Consider the following 20204-nt stretch of genomic DNA (forward strand, 5'->3'; position numbering starts at 1 on the left):
TTTTGTATTTTTAGTAGAGACAGGGTTTCACCATGTTGACCAGGATGGTCTCGATCTCTTGACCTCGTGATCCACCCGCCTCGGCCTCCCAAAGTGCTGGGATTACAGGCTTGAGCCACCACTGCGCCCGGCCCCAAAAAGTTTTTTAAAAATAAAAATTTTTTAAAATGAATTCCTAAAACTCATTAATAAAAAGACAACCTGATTTTAGAAATAGGCAATAAACAGATTTTTCTCCAAAGAAAGATATATACATAGCCAATAAGCACACAGAAAGATTAATATCCTTAGTCATTAGGGAAATGCAAATCAAACCACGATAACCATTTCATACCCACTAGGATGGCTATAATGAAAAGTGTTTTACTTTTTCCTTTATAATCTAGATGTCTTCAGCGAATAAAAAACAAGTGTTGGCAAGGATGTGGAGAAACTGGGAACACCATTACTAGTGGGAATGTAAGATGGTGCCTCAACTATGGAAACTAGATTGCCATTTCCTCACATTTTTAAACAGAGTTACCATTTGACCTAGCAATTCTACTCCTAAGCATAACCCCAAGAGAAATGAAAATATATGTCCACACAAAAACTTGTACATGGATGTCCACAGCAGCATTATTTATAATAGCTAAAAAGCACAAGTAACTAAAATTTGCATCAACTGATAAAGTATGGTATAGCCATATGATGTATTTTTGAGCCATAAAAAGGAATTAAATACTGATATTGCTACAACATGAATGAACCTTGACAATATTATGCTAAGTAAAAGACGCCAGTCATAAAAAATCCCATGTTGTATGATTCCATTTATTAAATATGCCCAGAATAGGCAAATCTATGGAGACTTAAAGCAGATTAGTGGTTGCCTAGGGCTGGGGTTGGGGAAAATAGGTGGTGCTGCTAAAGGCCACGAGGTTTCTTTCTGGGGCGCGAAAATGCTCTATAACTGACTGATTACGGGTTGTACAACTCTGTGAATATACCAGAAACCACTGAACTGTATTGTTTCTTTAGACAGAGTTTCACAATTGTTCCCCAAGTTTGAGTACAACGGTGTGATGATCTCTGCTCACTGCAACCTCTACCTCCCTGATTCAAACGATTCTCCTGCCTCAGCCTCCGGAGTAGCTGGAATTACAGGCACCTGCCACCATGCCCGGCTAATTTTTGTATTTCTAGTAGAGCCAGGTTTTTGCCATATTGGCCAGGCTGGTCTTGAAATCCTGACCTCAGGTGATCCACCCATCTCGGCCTCCCAAAGTGCTGGGGTTACAGGCGTGAGTCACTGTGCCTGGCCTGAACCGTATTTTTTAAATGAGTGAATTGTACAGTATGTGAACTACATTTCAATAAAGCTATTACTAAAAGTTAGTATTTTTTTTAACTACTTTTTGGGAAACTCTGGGTGTAACATAAGCAGAAGGGGTACAAAGAGAGCTGGGGGTGGAATGGGAGCTTGGGGAGTTTGGGGACTGTAATGCTGCCCCTGCAGGCAGAAGTCGGGGAGAGCAAAAACTAACGGGGACAACAGGGGAGGAAAAGAGCAATAGATACAACCATACAGCCCCACAGAGTGTCCCCCTAAGCTGCAGGGGTGAACTGGGCCACACGCGGCGGGCCCAGCTAGCCTGTTTGTTCCCTCCCCCGCCACTGCCTGTTTTGGTTTCTCTGCCATCTCTCAGGTCCCAGGGCTGCCCCACCCTGAAGTCAAGACTCTTCCTCATTAATAGAGGCATCTGAGGTGGGTGGGGTGATAGGTTCTGAGGTTTAGAATGAGAGTAAGAAGGGAGTCTAGCTCTTTCTACTGATGAGGAACCTGATGCTCAGAAAAGAGAAGGGACCTGTGCAAGGTCACTGGGTAGTTAGGGGTAGAGCTGGAGTTAACACTGCAACCTCCTGAGAAGCCCAGGGAATGCAATAGAATGACTCACACGACATAGATCTTTAAAAGAAAAGGACACGTCCGGGCACAGTGGCTCATGCCTGTAATCCCAGCACATTGGAAGGCCAAGTGGGGTGGATCATCTGAGGTCAGGAGTTCAAGACCAGCCTGACCAACATGGTAAAACCCTGTCTCCACTAAAAATACAAAATTAGCTGGGCATTGTAGCACATGCCTGTAATCCCAGCTACTTGGGAGGCTGAGGCAGGAGAATCGCTTGAACCTGGGAGGCAAAGGTTGCAGTAAGCTGAGATCGCACCATCGCACTGCAGCCTGGGGAACAAGAATGAAACTCCGTCTCTAAATAAATAAATAAGACAAGTATTGCAACAAAAATTCTGCAACAAAACTAAAAGTGCTCTAAGAAAGGAAATACAATCAAAGAACATTACTTGGCCTTCTGTGACCATCACATATGTCTCTTAATAATGTAAACACTTTAAACCTGATTTAGGTTAAAATAGAGCTTTCTATCTTGAGAGATGGGGGCAGGGGAGGGAAGAAGGGAGATGGTGTAAGAAAGCGAAATCTCCATCCATCACAGCAGGAAGTAAATAGACAACGTGCAGAATAGATAATTCAAGAAACAGCAGTGTAAGCATATCATTTAGAGATCTGGAGGCAGCTACTAGAAGAAACAGTGAGTTAAAAGCGGCAGCCTCTAAGCAAGGGTGGGCGCTGGATAGTTCTTTTTCATTATAAGGTTTTCAATACTATTTGATTTTTTAAAACATGGGTATGTACTGTTTTGATCAAAATTTAATAATTTACTTTAGAAGACAACCACCCAAAGCCTCTTTGCTGGCAGTTCAGACACCTGGCTGGTGCCCAGCACCGACTGGCAAGGCGGTCTTGGCTGTTTCAGTTCCTTGCTGCCTGTCTTATGGGACCAGAGGCCCCATCACCTGCAGCTTCTCTCCACACAGGGGACCTGCAGTCAGAGCCGAGAATTCAAGTCAGCCTTGACTTGGGCCTCTGGAGAAGGTCTACCCTCCTCGTTATTTACGACTACGCAGAGAAAAAGATCTTGTTGGGGGCTAAAGGGCTTGCTACTTTGTTGGCGGTTTTGCCCAGCTGCTTCCTGTGTTGTTAGGGCTGAGGCCGCCTTTCTGGTGACATCAAACCAGGCAGATACCAGCAGCTCAGGGGAATGGCCCTCATGCTGTCAGGAGGGGAAGTCATGCCATCAAGGTGGCTTGCTGATTTGCTCCTGCGGGGGCCCTGTGGGCTGTCACATGAGCAATACCGACATGATGCCTCTGCAGGGAGAGGAGCTGCCTCTCAGAGGCATCTACTAAAACTCACAAAGGGAAGCCATGCATCTGTTATGGAAACAAAGAGCAGGACTTCAGGTCTGGCCACCAGATCGGGACATGTGAAACTGTAACTCAAACCATGGTTCAGTATGAAGACAAAGGCCCCCAAATCACCTTTTCACTCACTCTAAAAGGGCAGATTTCTCTGTCTGTAAAATATGGAGGTTACCCTTGGTTCTCTCGCAACCATGAGGTCAAAACCTGCACCGAGAAGGTTACTGTGGGTAACTTGTGCTAATAACAGCTTAAGCACTGAGTTTTGCAAACAAGGTATGTTTTATTGTATATGAGGCAAGAGTTCAAGACCTCTGCATGATATCATTGCTTGCATGTTCATCTCTTCCCTTGAGCGGTGGGAATGGAGCACATTGGGGGGTTGGCTGTAGGGGCTGACATGTTGAGCATATCAATCTTGTCCATGATGTGTACTAAAAAACAACAACAGCAGCCACTTAAGAGTCACTGGATTTGAGCCTCTCTCAGGGCCCCTCCAACTCTAAAGCAAATGACCTTTACTACAGTTGAGGCATTCCATCCAAATGGCTTCCTTAAAGACCACATGTTAAGGATCACGCAGACCATGCACTGTGGCCAAGGTACACAGGGCACCATAAACCTGTCCAAGGACATTCTTCCTTTGTGCCTTTGCTCAGGCCGTCTCCATTCCCTTAAGGACTGTCTTCTCTCCTTCTCAAATCCTATCAATCTATCAAGGCCCAAGTCAAGATATGCCCCTTCCACAAAGGCCTGACCAGCCAAGCCCCACAGTGACCTTCATTTCTCACATTCCCTTAGAACTCACAGTCTAGAGTTCACAGTTTTTAACTGCACTACCAACTGCTTTATATTACACTAATTCTTTGGATCACTAAGAATGCCAAGGATAATCATCTTGTCTGTGTTTGACCCATAGCAACCAGCACAGAGGAAGACACACTTCGGGAATTACTTGCTTATTAATACTTCAGGAATGATTTGTTGAATGCATGAGCCAATGGCCAAAATTCTTCTAGTTTAAAAAAATTAACAAAAAAGTTAAAATATCATGCTTCTCTAAGATCCCATATCTAAGTCTGCCTTATTACTATAAGAATCTGAGGAGATTCTTTAGAAAATCCTTCTGTCGCAAACCTAAACTTCAAACCCTAAGAAGCAGGTCCTCTCTCTCCCATATGGAAATATAACAGACTTGAAGGTAGAGGGCTGATCTCTAGTTCTGAACTCTTATCTCACCATTCGTATCTTGCCAAAATAAATCTTAAAACGTCACATTTTAAAAGCATAAATCAAAAATACTACTCAGATATTCCTTAAGAGTTATTGCACGTCTTCTCCAAGGGTCAGCCCTGCAAACTCTCTTTGATCTTAGTAAGGCCTTCAGTGAAGTTAGACAATTCTCTCATTCTTCCCCAGCTGATTTCTTATTCCACCCACAGAGGCGACTGGTCCAAACCCCTGAAGTCTCCTGAAGTTTCCTAACCAGTCTACCACCTTTATTTCCTGCAGAGGACCTCACCTCCTGCCTTACTTAGAAAACAGGGCCTATGGAACATGAGCAGACTAAACACACCTCTGTTTTACCTAGAGATGAAAGCCTGAGAATCCCTGCTCTACAGTGACCAAATAATGACGCAAACAGAATCAAAAGGCCTGCTGATGAGGTCATCACTGGATCTTTCCCAGGCATCTCGCCAGAAGGTCCTCTACTCTCCTCTCTCACTGGCTTGTTTCTGAGTTGCCCTAAGTCTGTCAAAAGGCCATGCAACCAGAATGATCCCTGCAAGAAATTCTGCCTGAACTCAAGCTCTGCCTTCTCAAAACACTTTCTTTCGGGAATTTGCACCCTCTGTTGCCAGGGCCCAAGAAGTATGGCTAAATGGCTGTTCTTTGAGGTACATCACACACAGCCCTTAGATAAAGGCCCTGGCTTGAAAGCCAAGAGCAAAGCTCTTTGCATCCTGGGAGGCATCCCACACCCACTGACTGAATTCTGAAGTGTCTTTGTACAGATAAGGCCATCCAGGGGCCTTGACAGAATCTGTGAATCACAAAGTGCCTTTCAGCTTCCCATTGGCTCCACAGTACAGAGAGGCCACAGATCCATCTTAAATTGACACACAATATATAATTAATAAACTGTTCCTTAAGGAATGGAGGGCATTTACCCAAAAGAGTCACACATTCAGAATTCTCCTTAATTCCATGGTCTTTTTTTCTCAGACTGGGATTCACAGACATTCTCTCATTCGCAGGCTTCCATGATGACAGGCAGGTAAGAGCTGGGCAGGCTGCCTTCCATTGCTCAATTTTTAAGGTTAGAGAGGTAGCGGCTGGCTTAAAGGCACACAGCACGTCAGGGATAAATCCTGTGTTCCATGCTCACTGTGCTGCTGTCTGCCCTGGAAGCAAAGCATGCCCTCAACATTTCTGGATGGTTGCAAAATGCTAAAGAGGTCCTTCCTCAGCTGCGTGTGTTGAAATGTGAGAATGGCCCTGGGCTTCTGCTTGGCTTACTCCCTCCCCCTTCTCCCTGCCTACTCAAGTTCTACCCACCTCCCTTGTGCTACTTAAGAGCACTTCCCACCTGAAGCCCTTCGCTTCACCCCTTATCACTCTTAGCTTTCCCTTCCTTTGGCAGGTGAACTTGGGGCTGGGTTTACTGGTCACAGAGACCCACCACCCTCAAAAAGGCAAAATTCAGGAAAGCCCTAGAGGTAGAGCTGCTGGTAAGAGCCAAGGGTTGATCACATACATGAGCCAAATTCTTAATGACTATGTAATTAATACATGATAACAAGAAATATATAAGTATGAGGAGCTGTGGTGGCTCAGGCCAGTTGTCCTGGCACATAAGGAGGTGAGTCTAGGCATTTGAGGCCAGCCTGAGCAACACAGAAACCTCCCATCCATTAAAAACAAAACAAAACAAACACAACTGGATGTGGTGGCTCACGCCTGTAATCCCAACACTTTGGGAGGCTGAAGCGGGCAGATCACGGGGTCAGTAGGTCGAGACCAGCCTGACCAACATGGTGAAACTCCATCTCTACTAAAAACAAAAAAATTAGCTGGGTGTGGTGGTGTGCGCCTGCAATGCCAGCTACTCAGAAGGCTGAAGCAGGAGAATCGCTTGAACCCAGGAGGTCGAGGCTGCAGTGAGCCAAAATCTTGCCACTGCACTCCGGCCTGGGTGACAGCTAGACTGTCTCAAAAAAAAAAAAAAAAAAAAAAAAATGATAGTACTTACTATGTGCTAGGCATTCTGGCACTTTCATGCTCCCCACAGGTAGTAAGAGCATCCAAAGATATTCTAGTGCCTCTCCCACCACAGTGGGTCCCCCACCCCCATTCACTGTCTAGAAGGCAGCAGCCTGCTCCCGTCTTCCCAGCATCTCGCTACTGATGCAGGGGCCATCCTCTGGACCCTAGGCATGGCTTTGCTCCTCAGAATGACAAGACCAAAGTCCTTTCATAAAGACTCCAATGAGGTGACTGATGTCTGGCTTCGTCAACTACAAGTGAGTAATTAATTCTTGCCAGGAAAGAAATAAGACTCATTGTTATGGTGGCCACATGCAGGCTACAAAAGGCCATTTTGTGACACTCTTGGTGGACCCCTGGGACCAACAGTGGTCAAAAGAACCAGGATAAGAGTGTAGTCCTATCCTTAAATGGGGGGACTGGGGCCCCCTGTACTGTTTTCCAGGAGTGCTGTTCCTGTTAATTAACTTGTTACCTATTCGTCATCTCATTCAGCTTTCTGGTCGATGACAGCAGCAGAGGCCCACTGAACATCGGAGAGGGAGTGATTTATCAGAGGGGACACATAGTGTTCTCCTGGGGCCTTCTACCAGTTTTTGAATTCATGTCTACTTTCTTCTCTGGGCCAGTGTTTGATTTAAGTAAAACTCTCCAACCCCACTGGGCTGTACATCTGACTCTTGGCCTAATGCCTAAAGCAAGTTTTTCCTTTTTCATTTTCCAGCAGGGACTGAACAAGGCAGCCTTGGGTGCCTACAGAACCGGTCAGAACTGGCCAGGAAATATAATAAAGAAGCTTAGTGAGCAAAGAGCTAATGCCCCAGCCAGAGGCTCAGTGTGTAGAACTAGCTAGAGGCACTGGCTTTGTAAGCAACAACACTCTCTTCTTGAGGTCTAATCATTGCCTTGGCAAAAGACAGCCAATGCCAACAAGTAACCCTGTGTACCCAAGCTTCACATCTTGAAAGTGAACACTGGGTGCTCAACAAATGCCTTCTGGTGGCAGTAACCCATGACCAGTTAAACATGCACTCACACACACGCATGCACACACACCCTTACAGCATTCCTGCCCGTAGGGCCAAAGCTGCCCTTGCCAAATACAGAGCTGACAGCTGCTAGATATTGTCATTTCAGGGACCTGTTCCCAAAAGAACTACCCAGCTCCCCACCTCCACTTCCAGGCCCACTGTTTGAAATTCCACTATTAGTGACAGCAAGTATTTTCTAATTGTTTCCCGTTAAAGCTTTGTTTCCCATTAAAATGCCTCCATCCTGTTTCTTTTCCAGTCAAATGACTTGTAAAGCACCTGCTCCGCATCAAATGGGAACTTCTTCGGTATTTAGCTCTTCAAGATAAACACAGTCATTGGCTCCTTTCTTGAAAACAATTTCTGACACTGGAGAATGGGGGAAGGGAAAGACACTGTATGGAAGTGGAGGTGGGAGGCCACCAGGAAGGCCACAGAGAGAGGGTCTAATGGTGGAGAAAACAACCGCCACGGCCTTCACAGGCCTGCCCATAGATATGGACCTAGATTTTTGCCCTCTAAGATCTGAGACCCCAGGTTGCTGGCACAGCCTGTATCCAAGAGTAAGGTGAGACCCACCGACCTAACTGGGACACAGACAGGAGGTAGAAAATGGGAACACAGAAACCAACACTCTCCTCATTTGGCCCTCCTGCCTGCAGGACTGCCGCCGTCTCCCTGCCCATGCTGAGGGCACAGGCACCCAGGAACTAGCAGAAAAAGATCCTTTTCCCATTCTTGGCCTAGATGGAAGGACAGCTGATGGCTCATCAGCCCTAGTGAGTGGTTCCACTGCGCCGGGGAAAGCAGGCAAGCAGAAGTCAAAGTCAGATTCCCTGGGCTGGGGAGGCACCGGGGCTGTCAGTGTCGTTTCTAGCGGGGTTCTGGGTATAGAGAGCCATGCTTCTGTGGGCCATGCTACCTGCCCCCATCCCCAAGCAGAGAGCACCTCCTCCTCTTCTTTTGCACATAGGTGGGCTTTTCTTTGGGGTGAGGGGTAGGGCTGTCCCGAAAAGCAGACGCCACAACAGACAGGTAGGCATCTTCCTGGTTCTTAAGAGAGGGAAAAAAAAACAAAAAAACAACCTTTTCCCGGAGGAGTCAGCCCACTCATCCCCTTCCCCCACCTCCAACCTACCCGCAGTCAGCCGGGAGAGCGATGCTAGTGTAAGCCCGAAAGCTTCCAAGCGGGTCTGACCTGCTCCTCTCGCATCAAAGCCCTCAGCCCCCAAACATCGCCGCTGCGCCCCTCGCCCCACCCATCACACGTTCTGTGTGCCCGAGGCCGCTGCCAGGCGGGCCCAGGCGGCTCTCGCTAGCCCTGGAGGAGGTGACGGTGGTCTCGGCGGCAGAGGCGGGGGCCAGCGCTCTGCAGTACCTGGACTCCAGGATGACGCCGCCGCCGGGCTCGGGGCCGCTGCAGGTGTCTCCGGTCCCTGAGATTAGCACCGCCTCCTCCCGGGCTGGCGGCTCCGGCCCAGGCCGCGCACCTGCTGCTGCGGCTCCCCAGCCGCCGCGCTGGAACTCCGCGATGCGCCCTCGCCTCCCGGCCAGAGCGTCCGCACCGCGGGACGCCCAGTGGGCCCGAGGGGGAAAGGGGCCGCGTGGGGCCTGAGGCCCGGCCTCGCGCTAGCCAGGGCGCAGCGCCTAGCGCACCCCGCGGGCCGGGAGAGGGGGCGGCCCCTCGCGCATCCTCACGGCCTCATCCCAGTCCTCGGCAGCATCCCGGTCCCAGTGCCGGTCCCGAGGCCTGCGAGCGCCGCTTACCTGGCTCTGCAGCGCGGTCCAGGGGAGGGACCCGAAGCTACCGCAGGGCCCCGCGCCAGGGCGCAGGATGCTCTGTCCCGCTCCGCTGCGCCGCGCTCGGCCCCGCCCCGGCTCCGCCCGCCCCGGCTCCGCCCCCGCCCGGCGCCCGCCCCTTCGCGGCTGCGGCTGTCACACAAAGGGCAGGAAATGGCTGCGGCGGGCCATTCTCCGCGCTGCGCGCTGTACCCCCGGCGCACCCGGGACCTGCAACTCGGGCTCGGAGGACCGCTCGGCACCCAGGCTTCCTGCCCTGGGCGCCGGAAAGGGAGGGAGGGCTTCTTCCACGGCCTCCATCACCGGGAACCACACCTGCAGCAACCCTAGCACGAGAGCTTCGGCCGCGTTCGGATCTCATTGGCCCCACATGATTTCCAAGTGATCGTTTATCAACCCAATCTTTATTGATTGCCTATTCTGTTCCAAGGATCGTGCCAGGACCTGGGTGTGCACTGGTGTATAAAAGACATGGTCCTTGCCCCCTTGAAGTTTATCACCTGCCAGGAGAGACGGGTGTAAATTAACCCAACAAATGTCCAGTTACAGCCCATAGTGCTGTGAGAATGAGCAGGGCGAAGTGACAGAAGATGCAACGGGGGCTAGGGGAGGGGACCTTCCACCAGTTGAGCCTGCTCCCTGATGGGGCTCCTTTGCTCGAGAATAACTTCTTCCGCTCCTTTCCAGTTGGCTGGAGAAGAGTCCCTGAAGCTGCCACCTCTTTAACAGGGACCTGCCTCAACTGCATTCTGGAAGAATTGCCTAACGGACAAATAGGTGACAGGAAGCACTGAGAGAAGAGGAACCTTTCTCTTCAAGGCTTATATGCCGTTTCCGGCTCTTTAAAGAAACAATTATCTGACCTGCCGTGGCTCACACCTGTAATACCAACATTTTGGGAGGCTGAGACCGGAGGATCGCTTGCGCTCAAGAAATGGAGACCAGCCGGGCAACTCAACGAAACTTCATCTCTACTAAAAATTAAAAAAAAAAAAAAAAAAGATGGGTGTGGGGACATGCACCTGTGGTCCCAGCTATTCAGGAGGCTAAGGTGGGAGGATTGCTTGAGACTGGGAGATTGAGGCTGCAGTGAGCTATGATCCCACTGCTGGACTACAGCCTGGGTGACAGAGTGAGACTCTGTCTCAAAAATAAATAAATAAAAGAAAAAACAAAGAGGAAAAGAAAGAAACAATTCTCATTGAGATGCAGCCTGGTAGGCCAAAGAAAGAGAGAAAGAGAAAGAAAAGAAAGAGAAAAAGAATTAATTCTCATTGAGATGCAGCCTTGGTAGGTGAAAGAAAAGAAAAAAAGGTAAAAAGAGAGAAAAAAGAAAGGAAAAGGAAATGAGACCAAAAAAAAGAGAAAGAAACAATTCTCACTGAGATGCAGCCTGGGGGGCCTTCAGACCAGGCTGAAGTCAGGCTGCACCAAATTCTAACCTTGAGACACCTTAGCAAGTCACGTCACCACTCTGCTCCACAGAGGTCTCTGTATCTGCAACACAGGGAATAAGAGTTGCCCTTTGTACCTTACAGGGTAAATAATTTGAAAGCATTTGAGACATTGTGGAGTGTATGTAGACATAAGGAATGGTTTCCTAGGGCCCACAAATGTATACTTAATCATTCAGCTATTCCTAATAAGGGTGATTTACGGAGAAGCCTCATTATTCAAGCCCTAGCAAATGATTTATGGAAGCCTTTACTTGCCCTTACTGATCTCACCTTATGTCCCAAGTTCTCAGAATCCATGATTCCTTATGGTTTGATCTTAAGTCACTAATTCCAATTCAAATTGCTATATCAGAAAAAAAAAATGACATGTATACATACATTTCTGTCCCTGGTGCTGTGTGAAAAGCTGTGGGGGTGTTTGTGGAGAATGGGTTTAAAAACAGAACCGAGGTTTCCTTTTTTAAAAATGTTTCATTTTCCACCATGATCCTTGGGATTTCAAGTGTTAGTGATTACAGATATTAACAATGAGAATCCCACCAAGTCAGATTTTCATTCTAAGGGGCATATTATTTCAGACGTTGTAGTTTTCAGAAGATGCATTTCTCCCTGTTGTTCCTTTCCTGTCTTTTCACCTTCAGGAACAAGTTGCCTGAAAACAGAAAAGATTATTACATATATATTTGGTTAGATCTTAGGCAAAAATAACTCCCTGACCTCTGAGTTTTATTTGCGTATAAAGCAGAGCAGTGTGGTCTTTTGAAGCCACTGTGTTAGAAATTCAGAGGTTTGCCTTTTGGTCCTAGTTTTGCAACTAACAGAATGATGTTAGGCAAGGAGTTTCACCCCTGTTTCCCCACCTATTAAATGAAGTAGGTTGGATGTGCTCCAACTTCCCTCTGAATGTGGAAAATTACATGAGTTAGAAAGAAGGGCATGCCCCTCCCAGGTTTAAGGTGCTTCCCTAGATCCCCACCACCCTCTGAATGAAGTGCATACTTTCTTCAGTGGCCTGGGAGGGTCTTCAAGAGCTGGCAGCTATCTCTCCATGTGAACAAGCTTGCTGTGCTTCAGCTAAAAGGAACAGCTTTTAGTTCCTCAAACTTGCTGTGTTCTCTGTTGTGCTTGACATTTGTACATGCAGGGCTTCTTGGATCGCTCTTTCTGTCCCCCCATTCCTTCCACATTCCACAATTTTTCCCAGTTTACCTGATGAAGTTCTGTTCACCTACGGGTATGCCTTTAGATGTCACTTCCTCCAAGATTCCTACGTGTCTGGGTTAGCTTGAGATGAGTTGTCTATGTGCCCTTAGCTGCCTGGGCTCCCTCTATCATCCAACTTACTATTCAGTGTTGTAATTGTCAATACACTTGCCTGTATTCCACCATAAGACCATAAAATCTGAGGGAGCAGGGATATGTCTGTCCTGCTTTCCCACTGAATCCCCAGAGCCTGGTACTTAACAGGAGTTCAGTAAAAATGGATGGAATGAACACTCATAAGTGAAAATTTTAAACTTTGCCATTGCTATGTGTAGCTGTCTGTCTAGTGCCTTCAGATTTCTTTCACATCCAACCCCAAGCTGTGCCATCAGCAATGAAATGGTAGAGGTTATCAATTAGAATTGCTTTACTATTTGCAAAGCTGTGGCCCACGTGTTGTCCATGTGGCAACATTGCCTTGAGTTTTAGAAAAGCTTCAAGTTACTTAGAGTATTGAGATCTCTATTTTAAAACTATCAGCAGACCCTGCTTCATAGACACTAGTAATGAAGTATCTGGAATAGGCATGAAAGGAAAACATAAATAATAATAATAATAATGGCTAACATTTACCAAGTTCATTACCTCACTTAATTTTTCACAATTTTTCTATGACGAAAATCATTAATCCCATTTTTGTAACTGAGGCAACTAAGATTTAATAATTTGCCCAAGGTAGTGAAGTCAAACCCATGCTTTTTACCACAATCTCATACAGCCCCATTTTCCCCCTTCCAAGCTAAGTCAGTGTGTTTACTGATATGCTACCTCATTCCAAAAGCATATTAAATGTAAGTTATAGGAATACATTACATTAAAAAATTAAAAATCAGCAAGAAATTTTTAAAAAGGAAGGAAAAGCATGCAAAGATGAGATGGAGAATAAAATGTGCATAAAACCAAAATGAAAACAAAACCACAAAAGCAGTCATGATTCTGCGTGCTATGAGCTTGCTAACACATTTGGTTCTGAGCATTTATGTGGATGGCAGGAAAAGAGAGACTTGATGGTGAGTGACATAATTTACACTGGCCATTCTGTAGACAGAATCTGACCACTTTTGCTCAAAATTGCCTCATTTTATAGATCAAGGAACAGAGGCCCAAAGAGCAGAAGGGTTGGCCAAGTCTGGCCAGACCCAGACCACAAGTCTTTCCTTAAGAAACTGGGTTGCCTATCTCTTTCTTTGTATTCTAAAGTAATTTGTTAAGGCATATATTTGAAACGAACATTTACTAAAGGTTTCTTTGAGGCAAGCCTCTACGTTAAGGATGTTATACGGATGGCCTCATTTCATCCTCACAAAATTCCAAGTAGCCCCTGTTATTTTACAGATAGAAACTTGAGGACTGTTTTGTGGTTGCATCATTGCAGCTCTATCCTGGGCAGCTTGGAAATGCATACCCTCTATTCCCTGCTATATTTCTCTCATTTCCCACAACTTCTGAAGACCTGGCCTCTCTTGAAGGTCAGATCTTTTACACATAACTTGATAGCAAATAACATTTCATCTTTATTTAAGCAAATACAATTTACAATAATTTTAGATAAGAGCTGATAAGGAGGGACTGAGCATATTCTGAACTGGATTTGGAATGCAACAACGTAACTGAAGTACAATGGGTCAATGCTGCTGTATTCTTGGAGGGTAGTGTAAGTGGCCCTATAATCAGTCCCACAGGATGCTTGGGAGCATTGGAACTTGGCGACAGTTAGGTCTGGCCTCAAGCCCCCATTCTGGTACTTAATAATTGTGGGACTATGGGTCATTTCCCTAATTTACTGAGCCCTATACCTCTCATCTGTAATATTGAGTTGATAATAATTTTACCTATTTCAGCCAGTCGCAATGGCTCACACCTGTAATCCCAGTACTTTGGGAGGCCAAGGCAGGTGGATCACTTGAGGCCAGGAGTTTGAGAGCGGACTGGCCAATATAGCAAAACCCAGTCTCTACTAAAAATACAAAGAATCAGCTGGGTGTGGTGGTACATGCCTATAATCCCAGCTATGTGGGAGACTGAGGCATGAGAATAGTTTGAGCCTGGGAGGTAAAAGTTGCAGTGAGCCAAGATGATGCAGCTACATTCCAGCCTAGGCAACAAAACAAAACAGTATATCCCTTTAGGTTCTTGTGATGATGAAATGAAATTTTAATATAACACACTAAGCAGAGTCTGGTATATAATAAATGCTCAAAAATGGGATTCTAATTCTAATTTTTTTTTTTTTGAGACACAGTCTCCATCACTCAGGCTAGAGTGCAATGGCACAATCTCAGCTCACTGCAACCTCCGCCTCCCAGGTTCAATTCTCCTGCCTCAGTCTCCCAAGTAGCTGGAATTACAGGTGCTCACCACCACGCCCAGCTAATTTTTTTTTTTTTTCTTCAGTAGAGATGGAGTTTGGCCATGTTGGCCAGCCTGGTCTTGAATTCCTGACTTCAGGTGATCCACCAGCCTCGGCATCCCAAAATGCTGGGATTTAATAATTTTTAAACATGGTTTGAATTTCAGTGTGACCCCTAGGAAGAAAGTAGAACTTGAAAAAAAGACCTAAGTGCTAATCTCACTTGTGTTAGGTAGCTCTACACCTCCAGGTGTGTGTGAGTTAATCTCTCTGTGTGTCACTGCCCTCCTCTGTCAGACACCCTCTTCACTCCTACTGCCTTCCTCAAACGGCTGTAGAGATCAAATGTAGTCTTAAATGGAAAAATACTTTCAGAAGGACAGAAAAGCAAAGCAAATGAGTGTTTGTGTCACTTATCTCAGCCTATGGAAACTTCTACTCAGAATCAGTCTTTGAGAAAATGCAAAGGAACTAGAAGCTTCATGGTAGCTCTACATAGATGTAGGGGGTGGGCATGGGAGGTCAACTTAGAGGGTAAGGAACGAGAATCTACAATTGATCCTTGAACTACATGGGTTTGAACTGCATGAGTCCACTTACACACAGATATTTTTCAACAGATATATTGGAAAAGTTTTTGGAGATTTACAACAATTTGAAAAACTTACAGATGAATCTCATAGCCTAGAATTAGCAAAACATTAAGAAAAAGATGTGTCATGAATGCACACAATATATAGACATTACTCTATTTGATCATTCACAGCCACAAAATATACACAAATCTATGATAAAAAGTTAAAATTTATCAAAACTTACACACAGACACAAACTCTTGACTGTGCCTTCCAGTTAGGAGAAATATAAACAAACATAACAATGCAGTATTAAATCATAAATGCAGAAGATTAACTGTAGTCCATACTATATTACAGTGATTTTGTGGCCATCTCTCTTTTTTTTTGAGACAGAGTCTCACTCTGTCGCCCAGGATAGAGTGCAGTGGCATGATCTCAGCTCTCTGCCACCTCGGCCTCCCGGGTTCAAGTGATTCTCATGCCTCAGCCTCTCGAGTAGCTGAGATTACAGGCGTGTGGCCCCATATCTGGCTAATTTTTGTGTTTTTAGTAGAGATGGGGTTTCACCATGTTGGCCAGGTTGGTCCCAAACTCCTGACCTCAGGTGGCCCTCATGCCTCACCCTCCCAAAGTACTGGAATTACAGGTGTGTGCCACCACAGGTGACTAAGTTTTGTATTTTTAAGTACAGACAGGGTTCCACCATGTTGACCAGGCTGGTCTCAAACTCCTGACCTCAGGTGATCCTTCCGTCTTGGCCTCCCAAAGTGCTGGGATTATAGGTGTGAGCCACCACTCCTGAAATGGCCTGTGGCCATCTCTTGTTGCTACTGTGGTAAGCTCAAGTGTCGCCAGTATCTACTTTGAGTGCTGTGTGACGCTAATCACATCTGAGTGAGCAATTCATCTCTCCAGTTAATTGGATACCAGAGTAAAATGTGGTATCTCCTGGTTCTCATGACGAAACATTTTTCATCATGTTTAGTGTAATATAGCAAACCTTGAATAACAGTATGAAACCCACATAAAGTGACACCAGTGATGCTGGAAGTGTTCTCAAGAAGCAGAGAAAAAAGTTGAATTTCTTGATATGTACCATAGATTGAGGTCTGCAGCTGCGGTTGCCCATCATGTTAAGTTGAATGAATTCAGCATAAAGACCACTGTAAAAAAAAAAAAAAAAAAAAGAAAAGAAACGAAAATTCATGAAGCTGTAGCTGCTGCTGTGCCAGCAGGTGAAAACCTTGCACTTTTGGTTAAATACCTTTTTAGCTCATATTGAAAATGCACCTGCTAGGCGGGCGCATTGCCATGAAGATTGCTATAAGAAAGACATATCCATAGACTCTAATATGAGTCATGAAAAATGAAGTCATTATATGACAACTTAAAGCAAAAGAAAGGGGAAGGATCTAAAGCGGAAGGATTTAATGCCAGCAAAGATGGTTTGGTAATTTCAGAGAGAGGTTTGGCTTAAAAAATGTCAAGATAACAGGAGGAGCTTCTGTCGACCAAGAGGCAGCAGACAAGTTATCAGATGCCATTAACAAAATCATGGAGGAGAAAGGGTATCTGCCTGAACAGATTTTTAATTTGGATGAAAGTACCCTATTCTGTGGGTGGGGAAGACACAAAGAACATTGATTAGTAAGGAAAAGCAGCGAGCATCCGGATTTAAGGCAGGAAAGGAGAGGCTAATTCTACTGTTTTGTGCAAATGCAGTCAGGCGTATCATCAGGACTGCCCTTACCTATAAAGCTGCTAACCTCCAAGCCTTGGAGGGAAATGTTAAACACCAGCTGCCGGTATTTGGTTGTACAACAAGAAGGCTTAGACAATGAGAACTCTTTTTCTGGATTAGTTCCATCGATGCTTTGTCCCTGAAGTCAGGAAGTATCTTGCCTCTAAGGGACTGTCTTTCAAAGTTCTTTTGATATTGGAGAATGCCCCTTGGTTATCTAGAACCCCATGAGCTCAGCACTGAAGGCTTCAGAGTGATCTATTTGCCCCCAAACACATCTCTAGTCCAGCCTCTAGATCAGAGGGTCATAAGGACTTTAATGCCCATTATAAACAGCACTCTTGGGAAAAGATTATCAAGGCTATAAGGGAACCCTGATAGAAGATCAAGAAAGTCTGGAAGGATTACACCATCGAAGATGCCATCATTGTTACAGGAAAAGCTATGAAAGCCATCAAGCCCAAAACAACAAGTTCCTGCAGGAGAAAACTGTGTCCAGGTGTTGTGCCTAATTTCACGGGATTTACAATAGAACCAATCAAGAAAATCATAAAAGAGATGGAGCATATCGCAAAAAGGTGGGTAAGGGGCGTGTGAGAAGGGTCTCAAGACGTGGATCTTGGAAAAATCAAGGGCTAATAGCTGTCACTCCAGAAGGATTAACGGAAAATGATGATGTGATGGAGATGAGTGCTGCTGAGCCAGGGCCAGGCAATGAAGAAGAAGATGTAAAAGAGGCAGTGTCGGCCGGGCGCGGTGGCTTACGCCAGTAATCCTAGCACTTTGGGAGGCCGAGGTGGGTGGATCACCTGAGGTCAGGAGTTCAAGACCAGCCTGGCATCATGGTGAAACCCCATCTTGTTTAAAAGAAAGAAAGAAGAGGCACTGTCAGGAAACAAACTGATGTTGTAGTCAACCTGGCGAAGGGTTTTGGTTACTCAAGATGACTCTTGACTTCTTTTATGACATGGACCCTTCTATGACATGGGCACTGAAGCTAATGCACATAGTGAAAGAAGGCTTTGTGTCATACAGAAACATTTTTAGAGAAACGAGAAGGCAAAAGGTCAGACAGAATTACGATGTATTTCTCTAAAGTTACACTGAGTGTACCTGCCTCTCCTGCCTCCCCTTCCACCTCCTCCACCCCTTCTGCTTCTGGTACCCTTGAGATAGCAAGACCAACTCTCCTTTTCCTCCTTCTCCTCAACCTCCTCAGCGTGAAGACAATGAGGATGAAGACCTTTATGATGATCCACCTCACTTAATGAATAGTAAATATATTTTCTCCTCCATTTGATCACCTCCTAAAGGCCCATCGCTTAATACTATTGTACTGGAGATTGTTCAATAGGAATTTTGGAGGAATGCAAACATTCAAACCATAGCATGACTACTCAGCTGTTATTTTCCTCTGTACCACTTTCTAAGGTTCTCCTAAACTGACCCACACAGTTTTAAATAGTCCTTCTATGAAAAAGCTCTCCTTGAATTATACTGAGTGTGACATATTTGGTCCCTAACTGATATCTTAGTCATCTTTTCACATCATGTACCTAACAGAGCCATAGTAGATGAACAGTAACCATTTATGAAATAAATAAATGACCTCTAAAACTCCTTCCACCACTCACTGTCTGTATGATTCTGTTATCCTACAAGCCAACTCTACATTGTACCTTGGGGAGAATCTCAAAGTCATTGGGATACACTCTTACATGACCATACACGCACCCCTAGTGTGGTGACAAGGGGTGGCTCTGGGAAGTGAACTTCAGTGCACTAAAATTTCAGCACTTCCACCATTAAAGCCCATGCAAATTAATATATATTCTGAAGTAAAACCATGTGCTTACTGTTCAAATGCAGCTTCCACGACTAACCCTCTCTTCCTGACCAGGCCACCCTCCCAAGCCCTCTCACTGGGAATCTGCAGCTCCTTCTGCACCTGCTGACGCACACACTCCCCATCTTGCTGAATGGAGTATTTGTCTCTTCCTCAAAAGGGTGGGCTTAGGTGTTAGGAGATTCCAAGGAGAGCAGGGTCTGCAGGAAAAATCCACTGAGAAGCAGATCTGTTCCTCTAATCTGCTTTTGACTTTCTTATGTGGATGATTTAACAGTGAGATTCCAGCCCAGAGTTGAGCTCTAGGAAGGACTGCATGGAAGCCATGAGCTTTCTTATCCAGGCTCGGTGGTCGACTGGCGCATGAACTGACTCTGGCAATGGAGCTGGACATTTGGCGGACTGAAAGGCACAGAGTGCTCAGCACACCAAAACTGTGGCCACCCAGCTTTTATATTACTGGGGTTTTCAGAGGGAAAGCTATTTTATTGCTATCCAACAGTGAGTGAACTCCAGATTACAATTTCCATATGTCACCCACACAGCAGATGACAGTGAATGATCAGGAAAAATAATATGGTACTGTGAAAAAGGCAGAAATCATCTCCAAATTAGTTTCTCTTCCACTGACTTTGCCTTTTTCAAATTCATTCACCACACTGCTGCCAGAATATATTCTTAAACACAAATCGCAAATTTGTCCTTCTCTTCCTGTGCAATGACTTCTTTTCTACCTATAGGGTGAAATTCCATCTTCTTGGTCTTTGAAAGTATAGTTCTTGCCTAGATTTACAGTCTCATAGTCTCAGTTTCAATTTACCCACCTCTTCTATCATCCTTATCCTTTCTGAGAAAACACACACACACACACACACACACACACACACACACACACACACACACACACTCCAGCAATACTGAACTGACAATAGCTTTAGCTTTCCCATCCATCCTGTCCTCTCTACCTGGAAAGTATTTCTCTTATTTCTGCCCACTTATTTGCCTTATAACTGATGCTTCTCATACTTAATCTTCAGAACTGGGGTAGACATTAGATCCTCTATGACAGTGCTTCTTAAACTTTAATGTATATAAAATTACCTGCAGATCTTGTTAAAATGAAGATTCTTGCTCAGTAGGTGAGGAAGAAGCCTGAGAATCTGCATTTCTCACAACATGGTGATGTTATTGCTGCTGGTCCAGGGACTGCACTTTGAGTAGCAGGGCTCCAAGAGGTTTTTCTTGATGTCATCCTTTCCCTGTTAGATTCCATCACTTTTTCTGAGCTCTTCTCTTCTTTGACCACAGTTTTTTGTCATTGCCCTAATTGTTGTATTATAATTTTATTTCTTTATATGTGTTCCTTTTCAATCAGACTAGGAGCCTTTTTTTTAGAAGTAAAGACTATGCCTTTTCCATCTTTGTTTGCATGAGGATACATACACTGAGCTGTGTGCATAACCCATAGGAACATTTGATATTTACTTATTGAATTAATGTTGTTCAATGATATGTAGTCTTAACAACTGACTGTGGAAAATGAAACCATGTAACCATTCTTACCTAAGGAAAAGTCCTGAGAGTTTGCCATTTGAATAAATACAGAACCCAGG

General features: G+C 45.3%; 1 protein-coding gene across 3 annotated transcripts in view; it reads right to left on the minus strand.

Annotated features, from left to right (window-relative positions):
- Positions 1-9444, minus strand: part of CYFIP2 (cytoplasmic FMR1 interacting protein 2) — a 143209-nt gene extending 133765 nt beyond the window's left edge. The window contains exon 1 of one of the 3 annotated variants that reach the window (XM_032259550.1): positions 9324-9444. The gene's annotated coding sequence lies outside the window, so the exon portion shown is untranslated. Of the gene's footprint in view, positions 1-8934; positions 9065-9323 lie in introns of those variants that run through there. The other 2 variants (XM_032259551.1, XM_032259552.1) reach the window with 2 other exon arrangements.
- Positions 9445-20204: the final 10760 nt, after the last annotated feature.

This window comes from Sapajus apella, unplaced genomic scaffold (genome assembly GCF_009761245.1).
Source record: "Sapajus apella isolate SASKATOON/1434 unplaced genomic scaffold, GSC_monkey_1.0 scaffold110, whole genome shotgun sequence".
In the NCBI taxonomy this organism is placed as follows: Eukaryota; Metazoa; Chordata; class Mammalia; order Primates; family Cebidae; genus Sapajus; species Sapajus apella.